A 19,569-nucleotide genomic window follows, 5' to 3' on the forward strand; every position below is an offset into this window, starting at 1 on the left:
CCAAGAGTACCAGACTTCTACAACCAATGCTTGTTAAGGAGTTACATCCGAGGCTCAGTCAGCCGGGCCACTGACACTTTTACACACATTTTCCAAATTCTCCCGCAGTGCCCAGCTTTGATACCGAAGGGAAAGCCCGAAAAGAGCTCTTCTGGGCTACTTCGAAAACTTGGGAAAAAATTGAGCTGGAGCTGGGTAGCCAGCCAACTTCAGTCCAGCTGGGCATGCTCAGTAGCCAGGAGGTAGGTTTCAGTGGTAGAGAAGGAAACCGCCTAGAATCTAACCACCTCCTCCAGCTTCTGGGGCTTCTCGGTTGGGAGCTGCCGAGGGACAAGTCACGCGCTGTCCAAAGGGAAAGTGCTGAGTGTCCTTAGGGCAGTGACTCAGTTTGAGCTAAGCCCCGCCCTGCGAGGCAAAACTACTCCGCCTTGGGCTATACCTGGCCACCTGTACTGGGCTCAGCCAGCAAAACATCTCTTAGTTCTTCATTCCTGGGCGGAGGCGGTGGCTGCTTCTCACTCCTAGGGGAGGTCAGTGTCCGCGCCCTTCAATAACATCACAGGTTTTCCTGTAAGGAACATGCAGGACGAATAAGTACACTACATTATACATACAAACCTGAGTTACACTCTTAGATCAGTAGAGAAGAGTGGGAATACACATTTAGAAACCTGGCAGAGAGGTATGTGAGTATGGAAAACCCATGCATTCGGGATAACTTACAATTCTGGAACTATCTATTGTCATCCTTCTCAGGAGCTATCCATAAAAGTTCCTTGAGCATAGCTTCTGTACAGCAGAGATGCATGCAGATGTTAAGCTTAGATGAACCACATTGTGCTTGATGTCTTAGTCAAACTACTCCATTGGTTGACTTTTTCTGATTCTCGGCTTCCAAAATGCTTCTCTGTTCATCTGGATTTATTTCTTAAGAGCAATTGTAGTATTACTTCAAGCTTCAAGATAATATAGTGCCTTCAGCTGAAGTAGTTACTCTGAGGAAAAGTTGATGGAAAAGTTGTCAAAAAGCCTCTCTAATTCTGCTCTTTTGTAGGAGTATTCTTCTCCAGCTCTCAGCAACAACAGGTGACAATACGGAAAAGTATCTTTGTCTTCTTCTTGACAGAAAATCATAATAGAGAACAGAGTATATGTTCTTTACTCTTCAATTTTTTTCCCCATAGTAAGTCATAGGGAACATATGTTGCCTCTGTTCTATCTTCCTTCCAGATGCAGGTGACAGAAGAAAGCATTAGAGGCTTTCATTAGCCAACTGATTTGCCCAGCAAGAAGGGATAGAACAGAGAAAGTTAAAATCTCCCTCTAACAAAGTTCTGAAATCTGTATGTTCACACTTTTTTCTCAGTCTCTGTCTGTCTCCATCTCTCCACTCCTTCTTTTCTCCTGTCATACTTTTCTGTTTTCATACTCTGGATTCTCTGCTGATATGTATGATTAGTAACCAAATTTTTATCTTCTGTCAATAATGAGATCAATTATATTTGTCTTATAATCATAGAACAGTTTTGGTATCCATATTTCCTTGGATATTAGCCTAAAACTTCTCCAGTTTTTCATGTGCAGAGTTCTTAAGCACACTGTGTTCTGATGCTTGTTACATTTAAATAAACAACTGCTATCTCAGAACTCTGAGGCAGATAACTTTAGTAACTGATTCTTTTAGAAATCTCACCAGACTTATACCCCTAACAGCTAAACTGTACAGGCAGACTTAACTCAGCAACTGATTTTTTTTAATTACAAGCAGATTTCTATCTTATACAAGTAAACAGATTCCTTTATAAAAGCATAGTGACAGTAATAACCACAGTGTATGATGACTGACTTTGATAGTCTTAGCACTTCTCAGCAATGCAAGCACCTAAAACAATTCCAAAGGACTCCTGATGGAAAATGCCAAACACATGGAGTCTAAATCAAAGCAGACTATTTTCTTTTTGTTTGTTTTTCTTTTTCATGTTTTCTCCCATTCATTCTAATTCTTCTGTACAACATGACATGTGAAAATATGTTTACTAGGAGTCTATATGTAGAGCCTATATCAGATTGCATGCCATCTTGTGGAGGGGAGAAGGGAGGGGGAGGAGAAAATTTAAAACTTATGGAAATGAATGTTGAAAACTAAAAATAAATAAATCAACTTAAAATAAGTAAAAACATAGTGACCCCTACACAGAATGTCACACACAATGTCACTACCTTAAATTAGCATAGTGTCCTGCACATAGAAAAAAACTTAATAAATGTTTGTTTAATGGGCCAATGGTAGTATTAACTTTCTCAATTACAAGTTCCATTGTATATGTCAGTATTTATGTTCAGAATCCCAAGTTCAAGGCGGGATGGTGTGGGGGTGTGTGAAAGGGTAACTAGGTGTTACAGTGGATAGAGTACTGGGTCTGGAGACAGAAAGACCTAAGCTGAAATCTGATATCAGACACTAATTGTGTGACCCAGGGCAAATCACTTAACTATTATTTTCCTGTTTTCTCACTAGCAAAATGGCAATAATAATAATAGAATCTATCTCACAGGACTATTCTAAGGACCAAATGAAAGAATATTTTGAAAGCACATACCTGGCATGTAGAAGGCATTTAATAACTCTTTCTTTCTTTCTACACTTAGAGCAGGTAGGTGGTACGGTGAATAGAATTCTGGGCCTGGAGTCAGAAAGATATCTTCCTGTGTTCAAATCTGACCTCAGACACTTATGTGACCCTACACAAGTCACTTAACACTATTTTCTCACTTTCTTCATCTGTAAAAAGAGCTGGAGAAGGAAATGGCAAACCACTGTTAACATCTTTGTCTAAACAAAAGATTCAATTAGCAACACAAAGGTGTATTGTTTCTTTCTCTATCTTGGTCTTTCTCTGGCTGTGTGTGTGTGTGTGTGTGTGTGTGTGTGTGTGTGTGTGTGTGTGTGTGTGTGTGTGTATCTTAAGAGCAACTGGAATAGTGAATATCCTTAAGATCATGCCATATAAGGAATGTTCAATCTGGAGAAAAGATCAATGGGTGGTAGTTGCAAAGAAATTAATTTAGGCTCACTGTAAAGAAATACTTACCAACAATTAGAACTACCAAAAAGAAAAACTAGGTTCACCCTCATTGGAATTCTTCAAGCAAAGGCTAGATGATCAATTCCTGAGTACTTTGCAGAGGGGAATTCTTGTTCAGGTATGGGTTGGCCCAACTGGCCACTGAGGTGCCTTCCAGATTGGAGATTCCCTGGTTCTATATCTAAGGATTCTTCTAATCCCAAGATTCTGTGATTACTCAAAAGTCTTCTGGAGACATGGCTGGTCATACATTCACCAGAATTCTCAAATCTTTCAAAGTTATTTTTCTTTACAATACTACTGCCTTTATATGGTTATCCCTTCCACATCGTGGGGATTAGGGGGTGTGGTGCCCCCATGATCTGGAAAATCCACATAAAAATTTTTGGCCTTCCCTTCATATCGGAGAAGGAATATGAATTTTTTTCTTTTTTTGGGGGGTGTTTAGAGTATGTTATTGTAGAATTTGGTTCAAGTATTTGGTCATAGGCTATGCTATACAATACTATACATATATTTTATGCATTTCTGAGGAACAACTAAGAGGAACATAAAAGGAACAACTGTATTCACACTGTTGGAAAACCCCAACAGAAGTTTTATTTAAAATAGTCCAGAGTCCATTTCTACTTTTCAAAATTACCTTCAATCTAGGTAGTATCCGTGAATGGATAGAATGCTGAGTCTAGTGTAAGAGAGATCTAAGTTTGAATCTAGTCACAGATACTTAGATGTTTGACCATGGGCAAGTCATTTAACCTTTGTTTGCCTCAGTTTCTCTATTTATAAAATGGGAGATAATAATGGTAGCTACTTCACAGAATTGTTATAAGGATCAAATGAGATAATATTTATAAAGCACTTCACATAGTGCCTGGAATACAGTGCTTAATGAATGTTCCTTTCCTTTTTTCCAATCTACTCTGTACATAGTTTGCATGTCTACTTACCCTTTGGAGTGTGGGCTTCTTGAAGGTAAGGATTGTGTTTTTGCATTTTTTCATGGTAGATACTCAATAATATTTGTCAAAAATAGTGATATGTGAATGTAATGGAATATTATTGTACCATAATAAATAATGAAAGAGACTATTTCAGAGATTCCTAACTAAGATGTACTGATGCAGAGTGAAGTGAAAAAAATAATTTAGTTATCCCTTCCACATTATGATTTTCCCCATCTCAGTTTTGATATATTGCAGGTTGGCATAAGAAATTAAATGGGAATTTAGAGGAAGTTTTGTGGAAGCCAAAGATGACATGCAAAGGTCAGCAGATGACAGAAAAACTTTAGAAACTCTGAAATGCATAAAATATGTGTATAGTATTGTATAGTATAGCCTGTGATCAAATACTTGACTCATATTTTATGGTAAGATACTATAAACCAAAAAAGAAGAAAAATATTCAGATTTCTTCTCTGATATGAAGAGAGGGCCAAAAATTTTTACTTGGATTTTCCAGATCATGGGGGCACCACACCCCTAACCCCCATGATCTGGAAGGAATAACTATATAAAGGCAGTAGTATTGTAAAGAAAAACAACTTTGGAAGACTTGAGAACTCTGGTGAGCGCATGACCAGCCATGTCTCCAGAAGATTTGTGAGTAATCTTGTTACCTACCATGAAGGTGATGGACACAAGGTGTAAAAACATATTTTAGCCCATGGCCACTTTGTGGATTCATTTTGCTTGACTATGCTTATTTGATACAAGGTTTATTTTTTCTTTACTCTTTATTTCAATTTTTAATGTGGGGAAGGAAGGTAACAACTCCCTAGTGAGCCAAAGCAAAGCAAGCCATGGTAACATTTTTAAAAATTCATAAGATAAAACAGAAAAAAAAAGTTTAGAAGGAAGTACAGACAAGCAGGACAGTTTTGAAAGTAAGTATAGAATTTGTTTTATACTTTATGGAGAATCACAGTTGGGCATGCCTCTTTTTTGCTGTTTAAGAAAAATTATGAGAGAGACATGTGAAAGTAAAGGAAGAAGAAGGGAGTGCCTACTATGTACCAGACATGAACCTAAACATTTTACAGATATTATCTTTTTTGTTTTCCACAGCAAACCTGGGAGGCAGATGCAGTTATTATCCTCATTTTACAATGAGGTGAAGTGATTCGCCTAGAGTCATACAGCTGGTAGGTATCTGAGGTTGGATTTGAACTTGGTTATTCCTACATTTCCAGCCACCTCGCTGTCACTAATAAGCCAAAGATGATTATAAGGTTTCCAGTCTGATCGACTGGGTGAATGATAGCGGTAGGAAAATACAAGGTAAGAAGTACTTGTGGCATTGGAATAGGGTAGGAGATGGGACCTGCAAGTTTATTGGTACAGCAAATTCCTTCCTGGGTGAGGAAACTCTTTTTAACAGTGTGGTACATTCTTAAAAACTTAGAAAATTGCCTTGAACACTGGGACCATAAAGTGACTTGAGTCGTAGTCATCAGGTGTCAGAGGTGGTACTTGAACCCCAGCCATCCTGACTTTGAGGGTGACTCTATCTACCATGCTGGTGATAGCAAACTCAAAAATGTAGGCCACTGTACCAAACGTAAGGATACCCAGGGACTGCATATTGAGTTAGAAAACCACATATTAATGTTATCTGTGCGCTGTTGTATTTTTATTTATTCTGTTACATATTTTCCCATTACATTTTAATCTCGTTCAGGCCAGGAGTAGTCCCAAAAGCTGGGGTTTGTTTTTTTTTGATACCTCTATATGATACCACCTCTATTTTGGGGAGAAAGATGATAACAGCAAAGACAACTTATAGTTTTTATAACTCTTTAAGGGCACCAAAATACTTTACATGCATTCTTGTATGTGATTCTCACAACAACCCTGGAGGGATGGGAGGTAGAGGGAGGGAACAGGTGCTATTATCTCCATTTCACAAATAATAAGAAAATGATGCTGAAAAGTTAAATGACTTGCCCAGGGTCACCCTGACTATTAATGTGTAAGGAGACATTTGAATTCAGGGCTTCCTGAGTGCAAGTCCATTTCTCTGTTCAGTATACCAACCTTCCTTTCCATTTAAGTGTAGAATATTTAGATAAACCTCACAGCCTAACACCCTACTTCCTCAACCCTCCCGTCCCCAACATGAATCTTTGCTTCATTTTTTCTCTACCCAGTTTCCTTTGGGAACTAGAGTCACCCAAATGATGATTCTCACAATTCATTTCATAATGTCTGGTTGTGTGGCTACTCTGAGCCTTCCTGTAATATGTAAAATGATATGTTTGCTATTTGGGATTTTTGTAATAGCAATAGCTAGCCTTCCTTTGTGGATGTCAGTAATTCACATTGCTTACTGGAAGATATATCTGTGCATGAATGGATACATTAGAAATTTCCTGCTGACCCATTTTTGAGATGCTTTTGTCTGAAGTATTAAATAAAAAGCCCTGAGTGAATGGCAACCTGCTGAGTATACCTATGGTATCCTTAGGAGTCCCAACACTGGTTCAGAGGAGTTAGGAATTGAATCAGAAATTCAGTTCATAAACAAATTTAATGACGTCTTTGGCCTCTATTTTGCCTTAAGGTCCCTTATAAGCTAACAGCTACTTGTATGAGGGATAAGTTCTTGACATCTGAGAATATTTCTCAGAACCCAGCCAAGGCAATGAGAACAGGCCTAAGAGATTTATGGGTTAAGAGAATCTACCTCCTTCACACCCTCAACTGATTACAATAGATAAAGATCATCTGGAAGTGAAAACCACATGTAACATCTTCCCCCCCAGCCATTGTCTTAGAATCCCCAGGGCAAGGAAGATTGATGAAAGACCACTGGCACACTCAAAGATGAGATCTTTCCTATACGAAAGGAAAAGTTCAAAAGGGGCCTGGGAATCTCCACCCTCCTACTGCTATGAATTGATCAGATCATATCTGACAGTTATTGGAGGCATGGAGACATGAAGCTGAGAACTTAAAGCATTCCTCATCTCCAGTTCTTCTGAGAGAGAACACATAACATAAATATAGCTTGTGTCCAGGTCTCCACAGATCACTAAGGGACTACTAAGTAAGACTCTGGGGTAGGCTCTGACAAAAAGACTAAAAAACAAAACAACCCTTGCCCTTCGGGAATTTGTATTTTAATTGATATGGGTAAAAGACTGCCTGTTCGATGCCTTAAACTGGATGCCCCATAGACAACATGCCCCAACTGAAATGTATTGTCTCCCTGTCTATCCTCCCAACTTCCAAAATTCTGTTACTGATAAGGACACCACCATTCTCCCAGTCACCCAAGCTCCCAACCTGTGTCATCTTCAACTCTTCACTCTACTTCACCCCCTCATTATCCAATCTGTTGCCAAAGTCTGTAGATTTTACCTTGCTACCTTCTCTCTAATACACCCCCTTCTCTCTTCTGATTGCAGGGCAGTCTCTCATCACTTCATACCTAAACTATTACAATAGACTGCTGGTTGATCTCCCTGCCTCAAGTCCCTCCCTATTCCAGCCCATCAATTTGACTAAGTTGTGAAATTAATCTTCCTAAAACACAGGTTTGACCAGAGAATCCCTTTCCCCCTTCTTCTCTCCCATTCGATACACTCCAATTATTCCCTATCACCTCAAGCATCAACTATAAAGTCCTCTGTTTGACATTCAAAGAATCACAACCTCACTTCCTTCTCCCTTTCCTGTCCATCTTATATCTTATTCCCTGCCTTCCCCTTCGCCCCCCTTCACACACACACACACACACACACACACACACACACACACACATACACACACATACACTCAAACACCCAATGGCACTGGTGTTCTGTTCCTTGCCCCAGATACGCTCTCTCCAGATTTGCAACATGCTCTCTGGCTGTTCCTCTTTTCCTTCTCATCTTTGCCTCTTGCCTGCTCTGGCTCCCTTCAAGTCCTAGCTAAAAATCCTATCTTCTATGCAAAGCCTTTCCTGATCCTCCTTAATGCTAATGCCTTCCCCTGTGTTGATTATCTCCAATCTATCCTGTACCCAACTTGTCCGTACATAGTGGTTTGCATGTTGTCTCCCCCAACAGACTCTGAACTCCTTGAGAACAGGGATGGTCTTTTGCCTTTCTTCGTATCCCCAGTGCTGAGCACCATGCCTGGCACACAATAGATGCTTAAATACTATTGATTATAAAAACGAAGTCTATACACAATCAGTGTGAAGAATTGGAAACCTAATGCCTGTTTGTGTGTTATCATAATACACTGAATAATTTCTCAGGTTAAGAAATTTATTCTGGGCATTTCAGTGCTTTGACAGTTACATTTTTATATTAGTAGTACACTTTTAAGTGACTGGTAAATGTCCAAAGTGTGAAACACATTTGCTTTCTTGTTAAAAAAAAATGGAAATTCAATTTTCTTCCATTATCTATGGAACTGGAAATTTCTATTCTATAGCAAAAAGACATCAAATGGAAAATATTTTAGGTTGAATCCAATAAAAGAACCTTGTTGGAGGAAAATAAATAAATACTATTGACTGATTGACTAGTTTCTATATAAGCCCCCAACATAACAATGCGTATCAGGCACAAAAGTCTTTATTTATTTAAATATCCAAATGGATCTGTGATCTCATCATTTTATCCATTCCCTCCAACCTTGCTCACTGCAATCTATCCTTGTTCTCATTGATGTCCTCCCATCAGTTTATCACAAAAATTCCTCCTCAGTTGCTGGAGTCCTATTAAACTTCTCTTGATGTCCTAAGGATACCAGTAGGGCTTAGATAGCTCTAGTGTTATTCCCAAGATCTCATCTCCTGAACAGTCCACCTTTTACTCTGGTTCCAGCTCAGAGTTCCTCTTTTGTCATATTTCATAGTCTATTCATGTATCTTTCTATTGTGCAATCACACTGTCACCTCCCAGGCTTTCCTTTCAACAACTTCTCTAACATCCAGTCTGGATACCCTCAGTTCAATTAAATTCAGTAAACATGTATCAAGTACCTACTATGTGCCAGGCACTGTGCTAAGTTCTGGGGGAGGGGGGAGGAGTGGGTGTGAGAAGAGGAAGATACAAAAATAGGCAGAGGTCAGTCTTTGCCTTCAAGGAGCTCATCATCAGTGGAGAAAGATGACAACATCCAAAAAGAAGCTGAGAAGTGGAGGAGGACAGAGGTCCTAATGGAAAATGGAAAGTTGCCTGAAAGTCTGGAATGATCAGTGCCCCCTATAAAGGAAAGCTTTGGGAGGAATTTACTGCTCCCCCCTCCAGCCCTCCAATCAGAAGACAGAGGCAACTAAGGGAATTGACAAGGTGTTGAGTACAGTATCAAAAAATGGAGTCAATCAGCATAGTAATGAGATTTCAGGTGACCAACTTATCCTGGAGCAGGAATAATGTTCCCTGAAGTCCAAACCAAGAAAAGATGCCAATGTAAAATGGAAAGTTACCTGGACAATTCAAAGACCTCTACAAAGAAAAGCATCTTACAGTGAAAGAACTTGCTCTGCTGTATGGTGGCCATCCAGTACATTTCTCATATCTTTTTCCCTAGTCATACTTAATCAATGGCTATTTGCCCAGTAAGCCTCAGTTGACTCTGGAATTTAGGGTTCTCCAGCTATTGTTGGCTTTTTTCCATGTATTTTCTTTTATTTTTTTCAATTTATTTATTTATTTTTAGTTTTCAACATTCATTTCCACAAGATTTTGAATTTCAAAATTTTCCCCATCTCTCCCCTGCCCCCACCCCAAAACACCTTGCTTTCTGATTACCCCTTCCCCCAATCTACCCTCCCTTCTATCATACCCCTCCCTTCCCTTTTCCCCATCTTCTCTCTTTTCTTGTAGGGCAAGATAGATTTCTTTCTATACCCCATTACCTCTATTTCTTATTTCCCAGTTACTTGCAAAAACATTTGTTCCTGAAACTTTGAATTCTAACTTCTCTCCTTTTCTTCCTCCCTCCCCACTCATCCTCACTGAGAAGGCAAGTCATTCAATATAGCCTATATATGTATAGTTTTGCTAAAGACTTCCATAATAGTCATGCTGTGTAAGATTAACTATATTTCTCTCCATCCTATCTGGCTCCCCCTTGGGGCAGCTAGGTGGTGCAGTGAATAGAGCACCAGTGCAGGAGTCAGGAGGACCTGAGTTCAAATCTCACCTCAGATACTTGGCACTCACTAGCTCTATAACCTTGGGTAAGTCACTTAACCTCAATTGACTCATCCCAGGTCATTTCCAGTCATCCTGATGAATATCTGGTCACTGGATTCAGATGACTCTGGAGGAGAAGTGAGGTTGGTGACCCGCACAGCCCTCCCTCACTCAGAAATAAAGTCAAGTGTAAGTCATGTCTTTATTTCTCTGATAGCATGGTCTTCTTCACCAGTGAAGGACAAACACACACATATCTGGCTGCCTATTTATTCTATTCTCTCTTTTGACCTTATCCCTCCTCAAAAGTGTTTACTTCTATTTACGCCCCCCTCTCATTTGCTCTCCCTTCTATCACTGCCCCCAAACCCTACTTATCCCCTTCTCCCCCACCTTCCTCTAGTGTAAGATAGATTTTCATACCAAATTGAGTGTGCATGTTATTCCCTCCTTAAGCCAAATGTGGTGAGAGTAAACTTCACTTTTCCCCTCTCGCTTTCCCCTTTCTCCTCCAGTGAAAAAGCTTTTTCTTGACTCTTTTATGAGAGATAATTTGCCCCATTCCATTTCTCCCTCACCCCTTAATTTTATTTATTTAGATATCATCCCTTCCTATTCAACTCACCCTGTGCCCTCTGTCTGTATATGTGTGCATAATCCCTCCAACTACCCAAATACTAAGAAAAGTTTCAAGAGTTACAAATATTATCTTTCCATGTAGGAATGTAAACAGTTCAGCTTTAGTAAGCCCCTTATTTCTCTTTCCTGTTTACGTTTTCATGCTTCTCTTGATTCTTGTGTTTGAAAGTCAAATTTTCTATTCAGCTCTGGTCTTTTCATCAAGAATGCTTGAAAGTCCTCTATTCCATTGAATTAATTTTTTCCCGCGAAGTATTATACTCAGTTTTGCTGGGTAGGTGATTCTTGGTTTTAGTCCTAGTTCCTTTGACTTCTGGAATATCATACTCCAAGCCCTTTGATCCCTTAATGTAGAAGCTGCCAGATCCTGTGTTATCCTGATTGTATTTCCACAATACTCGAATTGTTTCTTTCTGGCTGCTTGCCATCTTTTCTGCTTGATCTGGGAACTCTGGAATTTGACTACAATATTCCTAGGAGTTTCTCTTTTTTGGAACTTCTTTCAGGAGGTGATTGATGAATTCTTTCAATATTTATTTTACCCTCTGGTTCTAGAATATCAGGGCAGTTTTCCTTGATAATTTCATGAAAGATGATGTCTAGGCTCTTTTTTTGATCATGGCTTTCAAGTAGTCCCATAATTTTTAAATTGTCTCTCCTGAATCTGTTTTCCAAGTCAGTTGTTTTTCCAGTGAGATATTTCACATTATCTTCTATTTTTTCACTCTTTTGGTTTTGTTTTGTAATTTCTTGTTTTCTCATAAAGTTGTTAGCTTCCATCTGCTCCATTCTAATTTTTTAAAGAACTATTTTCTTCAGCAATCTTTTGAACCTCCCTTTCCATTTGGCTAATTCTGCTCTTTAAAGCATTCTTCTCCTCATTGGCTTTTTAGGCCTCTTTTGCCATTTGAGTTAGCCTATTTTTAAAGGTATTAATTTCTTCAGCATTTTTCGGGTCTCCTTTAGCAAACTGTTGACTTGCTTTTCATGATTTTCTTGCATTGCTCTCATTTCTCTTCCCAATTTTTGCTGTACTTCTCTTACTTGATTTTCAAAATCCTTTTTGAGCTCTTCCATGGCCCAAGACCATTAGATGTTTATTTTGGAGGCTTTGGATGCAGAAGCCTTGACTTCCTCTGATGGTATGCATTGTTCCTCCTCCGAAAGAATGGAAGAAAATACCTGCTCACCACAAAAGTAACTTCTATTAATTATCTTATTCTTTATCCCTTTTTGGACATTTTCCCAGCCAGTTACTTGACTTTTGAGTTCTTTCTCAAGGAGAGGGTATACTCTGAGGACCTGTAAGTTCTCAGTTCCTCCAAGGTGGCACAATCTAGGGAGAGGAGTTTTTTCCCCTCCTGGCCTGCACTCTGATCTGTGAGCAGGAATTCCTCTCCAGACTTTCTACCAGCTCTACCATGCCAGCCAGCATTCCTCCTCACCCCAGGGCCACCACTCAGGGCTAAGATACCGATTAGCTGCTCAATTACCCCAGGAGCTTTAGGTCAGGGCTCCAACAATGGAAGCTGCAACTGCCTGGGACCAGGGCTAGACTACTGTGTTCCCTTCTCACCCAAGTGAAAGAGTTTTCTCACTGACTTTTGAAGCTGTCTTTGGCATTTGTGAGTTGAGGAATCTGGGACCTGCAGCTGCTGTTGGTGGTGCCTTGAAGACTGCTCCAGTCCTGTCCTTGCTGAGGCATGGCCCACACTATGCTGTGCTCTGCATCCAGCCTTGTAAACCTTTCCTGTCAGCCTTCCAGGCTGCCTTGGGCTGGAAATCTCTTTAACTCAGTCGTTTCGTGGCTTCTGCTGCTCTAAGGCAATGTATGCCCTGAGGGAATAGATGTGCTGGAATCAACTAGAATTAGCTCTCTAGGAGATTGTTAAATTTTCTATGTGAATATTTGTGCTTCAAAAATCAGCAAACACTGTGAATCAGGGCTTGATTTATTATTTTGTTCATTGTGTAGCTTTTAGAAAGGGATGGAGAAAGTGTTAATAATTCAGATTAAATTTAGAAGTGTGTTATGTGTACTTTTTTTTATGAGCCACTTGTTAAGCATTTACCTGTGTACTCCTGCCTTGGGAGCAAGCTTATTAACTTAGCTAGCCTTTTCATATACAAATATGTCACTCAAAGCCTCATATCTTTTACAAATAATAAGATAATTCCTTCTCACCCAAAAAGGTTTCACCCTAATTACTGTAGGTACAAATGTGGTCTGAGTGTGTGGTAGAATAAATTACCTTAGAAAAAGCTGAATGAAGTCAGAATGGGGCACAGTATTATCTACTGGAATAATGTCTGGATAACTTGCCCCTTTGTTGAACAACAATTCCATCATTTCAGTCCTGTCTGATTCTTTCTGACCCAATTTGAGGTTTTCTTGGCAAAGACACTGGAGTGGTTTGCCATTTTCTTCTCCAGCTTATTTTTTAGATGAGGAAAATGAAACAAATGGGATTAAATGTCTTGCCCAAGGTCATACAGATAGTAAGTATCTATACAATTTACCTCATCATCTGCAAATTTCCTAGAGAGGTACAATGTGGATTCAGATAGCTTTTTTTTTAATGTTTGCTTTTTCTTTTCTTTTTCATTTTTGTTTTTGTTTCCAAATTCTCTTCCTTCGTTCCATATCTCCTTCCTATCCATTGACAAAGAAAGAAATATGATGCTCATTATGCATATGAAATTTTGCAAAAACATTTCCACTGTGGACAGAACCAAGATAGTAGAGTAAAGGCAGGGACTTGCCTAAATTCTCACAAATTCCCCTCTGAACAACTTTAAAATGACACCTCAAAATGAGTTCTGGGATGGTAGAACCAACAAAAGGTTAGGGTGAAACAATTTTCCAGCCCAAAATAACTTAGAAGGTCTTGAAGAAAGTTCTGTCTCACTGGGGTCAGAGTAGAGGACAGTCCAGTGCAGTCAGCATCCCTTCAAGCCAACAGCAGACCTTGAGGGTGTATCTAGAGGCCTTTTCTGGAACTCATGGACCATAAACAGTAAGGGAGTCAGATAACTGGTCAGAAGGAGATTACAGAGGACCCTTTGCTGGCACTGGATGCAGGACTCTGTCACTATGCCCATACACAGATCTAGGTTACGTCCCAGAGTTAAGAGGAGCAGAGTTAAGAGAGTTAAGAGGAGATAATACTCACTAGCTCTTGCAGCCCCAAGGGAGCAGGGATCCTGGTCACAGTTCCAGGGTAGAAAAGAATGGTTACTCATAGGCCAGAAAAGCAGTGACCACATCTTTCCTTATATGATACTGCTTTGGAAGAACTAAAAATTCACAGACCTCCAGAATATGATCTGAAAACAGCAGCATGAAAAACCTGAAGCTTGGGACAGTGGCCCCTTCAACCTGGGATCAGAGTCCAGCTTTAAAATAAAGTTAAAAGTTAAGAAAAAGACTGGAAAAATTAACAAAGAACATGACCATAGACAGTGACTATGGTGACAGGGAGGCTCAAGATAAACCCAGAAGACAATGAAAATCAAAGCAGCTACATGCGAAGCCTTAAAAAAAAAGTGATTTGGTCACAGGCCAATCAAATTGAATGGTAGAGGAAAAGTTCAGAAAAGAATTGAGAGTGATGCAAGAAAATCATAAAAAAGAGTGAAGAGCTTGGTAAAAGAGACACAAAAATCTACTGAAGAAAATTCCTTAAAAAGCAAAATTGACCAAATGGAAAAAGAGATACAAAAGTTCACTGAAGAAAATAAATCCTTTAAAAGTAGAATTGGCCAAATGGAAAAGGAGGTACAAAAGTTCACTGAAGAAAATAATTTCTAAAAAAATTAGAGTAGGGCAAGTGGAATTAATAACTCCACAACAACAAGAGACAATAAAGCAAAATCAAAAGAATGAAAAAATAGAAAAAAATGTGAAAAAAAATCTCACTGGAAAAACAACTGACCTAGAAAATAGATCAGAGATAATGTAAGCATTATTGTACTACCTAAAAGCCACTATGAAAAAAAAGGAGAGGCCTAGATATATTTCAAGAAATTATCAAGGAAAACTGTCCTGATATCCTAGAACCTAATCCTAAAGAATGTGTCAGTCAAAGAACAAATCATAGGAACAATAAATGATTTCATTAAAGAGAATGACAACAATGAGACAACATACCAAAATTTCTGGAATCTAGCCAAAGGAGTACTTCTGGGGAAATTTATATTTCTAAATGCTTACATCAGTAAAATGGAGAAAGAGCAGATCAATTAATTGGACATGCAACTAAAAAAATTAAGGAAAAAAAACAAATCCCCAATTAAACACAAAATTGTAAATCCTGAAAATCAAAGGAGAGGTTAATAAAACTGAAAGTAAGAAAACCATTGAACTAATACATACAACTAGGACCTGGTTTTATGGTCGGGGGGAGACAATAAAATAAACAAGTCATTGGTTAATTTGATTTAAAGAGAAGGAAAGAAGAAAACCAAATTACCAGTATTAAAAATGAAAAGAGTGAATTCACCAACAATGAAGATGAATTAAAGCAATTATTAGGAATAATTTATCACAATTATGTGCCAATAAATCTAACAATCTAAGTAAAATGGATAAATATGTACAAAAATATGAATTACTCAGATTAACAGAAAAGGAAATATGGTACTAACATAACTCTATTTTAGAAAAAATAAATTGAATAAGTCATTAATGAGCTCCTAAAAAAAAATCACAAGAACCAGATGGATTCACAAATGAATTCTACCAAACATTTAAACAACAAGTAGTTCTAACACTAAATAAACTATTTGTGAAACTAGGCAAAAGAGTCCTACCAAATTCTTTTTAAGACACAAGTACAGTGTGAATACCTAAACCACAAAGACTGAAAACAGAAAAAGAAAATGACAGACTAGTTTCGGTAGCAATTATTGATGGAAAAAAAGTGTTAAATAAAATACTAGCAAGGAGATCATAGCAATATGTCACAAAGATCATTTGTTATGATCCGGTGGAATTTATAACAGGAATGCAGGGCTCATTCAATATCAAGAAACCTATCAGCATAATTGATCATATTAGTAACAAAACAAACAAAAAAAATATGATTATCTCTATAGGTGTAGAAGAAAGCTTTTGACAAAATACAACATTCATTCCTATTTAAAAACATTAAAAATCACAGGAGTAAATAGAACTTTCTTTAAAATGATAAATAGTATCAATCTAAAACCATCAGTAAGCATTATCTGTGATGGGGATAAGCTAAAAGTCTTCCCAATAATGTTAGGGGTGAAGCAAGAATATCCATTACCACCACTATTATTCAATATTTTACTATTGCTGTCTATAGCATAAAGAGAAGCAAAAGAAATGGAAGGAATTAGAATAGGCAATGCAGAAACAAAATGATCACTCTTTGCAGATGATGTCATGGTATACCTAGAGAATCCTAGAGAGTCAACTAAAAAACTAGATGGTGAGCAGATGAAAAGAACTATTGCTCATACTGCCAACTCTTTTGTTTTCATTGTCTTACTATAGGATTTCTGCCTTGGTTCCCTCATATCTACAGTCTTAACTTCAAGTGAAGGTTCCAGAATCACAACTCCTTTTTAAATCTTCTGTGACCTGTTGGAGAAGGGGGGACTCAGCTCTTTGGGACTGTCCCAAGGACAACTTGGAAAGAAAATCTGGGAGGATAAGAAGGAATAAGTTTCCATGGAATGATTGGGAACCTTGTGTTGGGAGGACTTAACAATGGTCCTTGAATTTTTGTTATTTAATAAGCTATGTGGTTGAAATGAATATGTGAAAAAGTGGAAAGAGAGATCTGAATTTGGAATCTGAAGACCTACGTTTAAATTCTGATTGGACCATTAACTACCTGTATGACTATGATCAAGTCACAGACTCTTTAGGTGTAGTTATTTCATCTGTAAAAGGAGGAAGTTGGATTAGACAATTTCTAACATACCTTCTACCTCTGAATCTATGCTCCTATGATCCATTGAATTTATGGGGTCATTGACTGAAAATGACCTAAAAAGTCCTAAAAAGGCACATATTCTTCTATAATTTTCCAACAGTCTGGAGCCATATTTAATTATCCCCTAACCTAGACTGAGAATCTGATCAGTTTTTGTTTGCCTTCAGCCATGTGGCTTTGAAGACTGGGAGTCTTGTGAAAGGGCATGTTATAGGACCAGCATTTTCTTGATTCAGTGTTCCCTGACTTCCTTGAGTATCTCTTCCCATGAACCTTGATAGTCTATAGTTTTTCAACTACCTGGTCTGAGGGTATGAAAGATCTCAGCCACATGTACATGATACCTCTCAGACTTAGTGGTCACCTAAAAACACACAATCAACATACCCCAATGACCTAAGATTCATTTCCAGATGGAGGTAAGGAAGAGAGAAGCAAAATCCACAGCATCTTTTGCATCCATTCATATCCTATGGTCATGTATCAGTTAGGGAATGACTTGTATTTTTATAAATTTGACTCAGTTTTCCATGTATTTGAGAAACAAGGCTTTTATCAGAGAATTGCCGTAAAAAAATTTTCCCCCAATTTTCTACTTTCCTTCTAATCCTGGATGCATTGCTTTTGTTTGTACAAAATCTCTTTAATTTAACGGAATGAAAATTATTCATTTTACATCCTGTAATGCTTTCCCTCTTGTAGGGCTCCCTCTGCCTGCAATGGGGGTGAATAGAAAATACCTGCTACAGAGAGAGAAGAAATATCTTTGTAGAAATAGCTGCTATGCTTCTATTTGTTTTCATTCTTTCATTTCCTTCTTAACATTTTAAAACAAAAACAGTTAAATTTTAAAATATTTAAAACAGTAAAGGATGACTTTATTGAGTTGTGTCAACAGCTTTCTTTCAACTAATTTTTACCCTACCTTTCTCTCCATTGTATGAGGCAATTCTGCTCATAAAAGCTTCATAGGACAATAGATTTAGAATCTGAAAGGTCATTGATTCTAATCCCATCCCTGTTACAGATGAGGAACTGAAGCTGAGAGAGTTAAGTAATTTGCATAGGGTCTTGTTAAATCGAGTCTTTTCAGCCACACCCAATTTTCAATCACAATACAACTCAATATTGGACAACAGGTCCCCACCCACCTAGTACAGAGTGAATATAAATACCAAATAGTAGCTGTTTCTCTTTTACCCAGGAACCTCATGGTCTTCCCCTCCCAGTTTTTGTTTTTGTTTTTTTTTATTAAAGGGGCTATCCCTTGAGTAACTACTTAAAGAAGCCTATTCATTGAATGGATGTATCTCACTCAAAGTGAGAATGTGATAAGACCTGAGCCTGACCAAGAGCCAGGGTCTCACATGGCATCCTGGGCCATCTCCAGTCATCCTGATGACTATCTGGCCATTGAATCCAGATGACTCAGGAGGAGAAAGTGGCTTTGCACAGCCCTCCCTCACTGAAATCAAAGTCAACTGCAAGTCATGTCATCTTGATGTCGTGGTCTTTTTGGAGAATGAAGGACAAACACAACACACTCAACTGCTTGTGACCCTAATTGGGGTTTTCTTGGCGAACATACTAGAGTGGTGTACCATTTCCTTTCCTAGTGCTTTTTACAGATGAGGCAAACAGGATTAAGTGACTTGCTCAGGGTCACACAGCTGCTGAGTGTTTGAGGCCAGATTTGAACTGCACCACCTAGCTGCACATAGCTAATAAGTATCAGAGATAGCATGTGAACTCAAGTCTTCTTGGCTGCAGGCCCAGATTCTATTCATTTGGCCACTTAGGTACCAGTCATCTTCCATTAGACTTATCCATAAAATTTTACAAATAAGTTTGTATTCTAAATAAGTATTGCCTTTGGCTAAGACACTCGTTAAGCTCTTTTGGTCTTTTTGTTGTGAAATTGATTTATATCAGTTAAACTGTCTCTATGTCTTTTCATTATTCAGCACCAGTAATTTGATAGAATTGTTCATGATTAAGTTTTTTCCATTGCACTACTTTTCTTCCTTATTTCTATTTTTTTTTAAGTTTGGTACTGATTTTTATTTTTTCTCTATTAAAGTGGTGTTTGTAGATGGATGAATAGTTTAGGAAAAAAATCCCACATTAGCAAAATGTTTTTTCTTGTCTGCTAAAATATAATAGATTAAAATCCTTATAATGTTACTCATTCTTCACCATGTCTAGTGTTTTCCAGTTCTTTTATTTTAAAAAATAGTGCCATGATTTATAGACATGAAGTTTCTGTGGAGTCTATAAATCTTTTGTCTATTACATTACTTATTCCTCTTCTATATTTTCAAATATATTTTTCACTACCCTCACCTTTTTCCACCTTTGTTTTGAGATCACTGAAAATCAAAAAAATGTTGATTTTATTTAGAGATTCATTAAATTCTTTTTAAAAATTTATTTATTTTAAACTTAAAATACTAAAACTTAAATATGCAATAAGAAAATAAAAAGAAACATTATAAACTTAAATACAAAATAGGAAAAGAAAAAAATATTGTCATGCTCACAACAGAATATGAGTGGATTCAAAATATTCAGCAATAAAATTCCATTTTGAGAAAACCTAAATAATAAATACTACACATTGTGTTCAGAGCTGTTCATCTTTTTTTTCTTCCTTGCAAGTTTTCTTTTGTTCTCTGTTGTTCATTTTTCACTTTATTCTTTTTTCCTTTTATCTCCATCCCATGCCCCAAAAAGGCTA

The 19,569-nt window shown here is 37.9% G+C and overlaps 1 long non-coding RNA gene across 1 annotated transcript; it reads left to right on the forward strand.

Moving 5' to 3' along the window:
* The first annotated feature begins 447 nt into the window (after positions 1-447).
* On the forward strand, positions 448-16,491 carry LOC140520533 (uncharacterized). Its single transcript, XR_011972566.1, has 3 exons — positions 448-530; positions 5,156-5,232; positions 16,388-16,491. It is a non-coding gene; the product is annotated as an uncharacterized lncRNA (long non-coding RNA).
* The last annotated feature ends 3,078 nt before the right edge of the window (positions 16,492-19,569 follow it).

Source organism: Notamacropus eugenii, chromosome 1 (genome assembly GCF_028372415.1).
Source record: "Notamacropus eugenii isolate mMacEug1 chromosome 1, mMacEug1.pri_v2, whole genome shotgun sequence".
NCBI lineage: Eukaryota > Metazoa > Chordata > Mammalia > Diprotodontia > Macropodidae > Notamacropus > Notamacropus eugenii.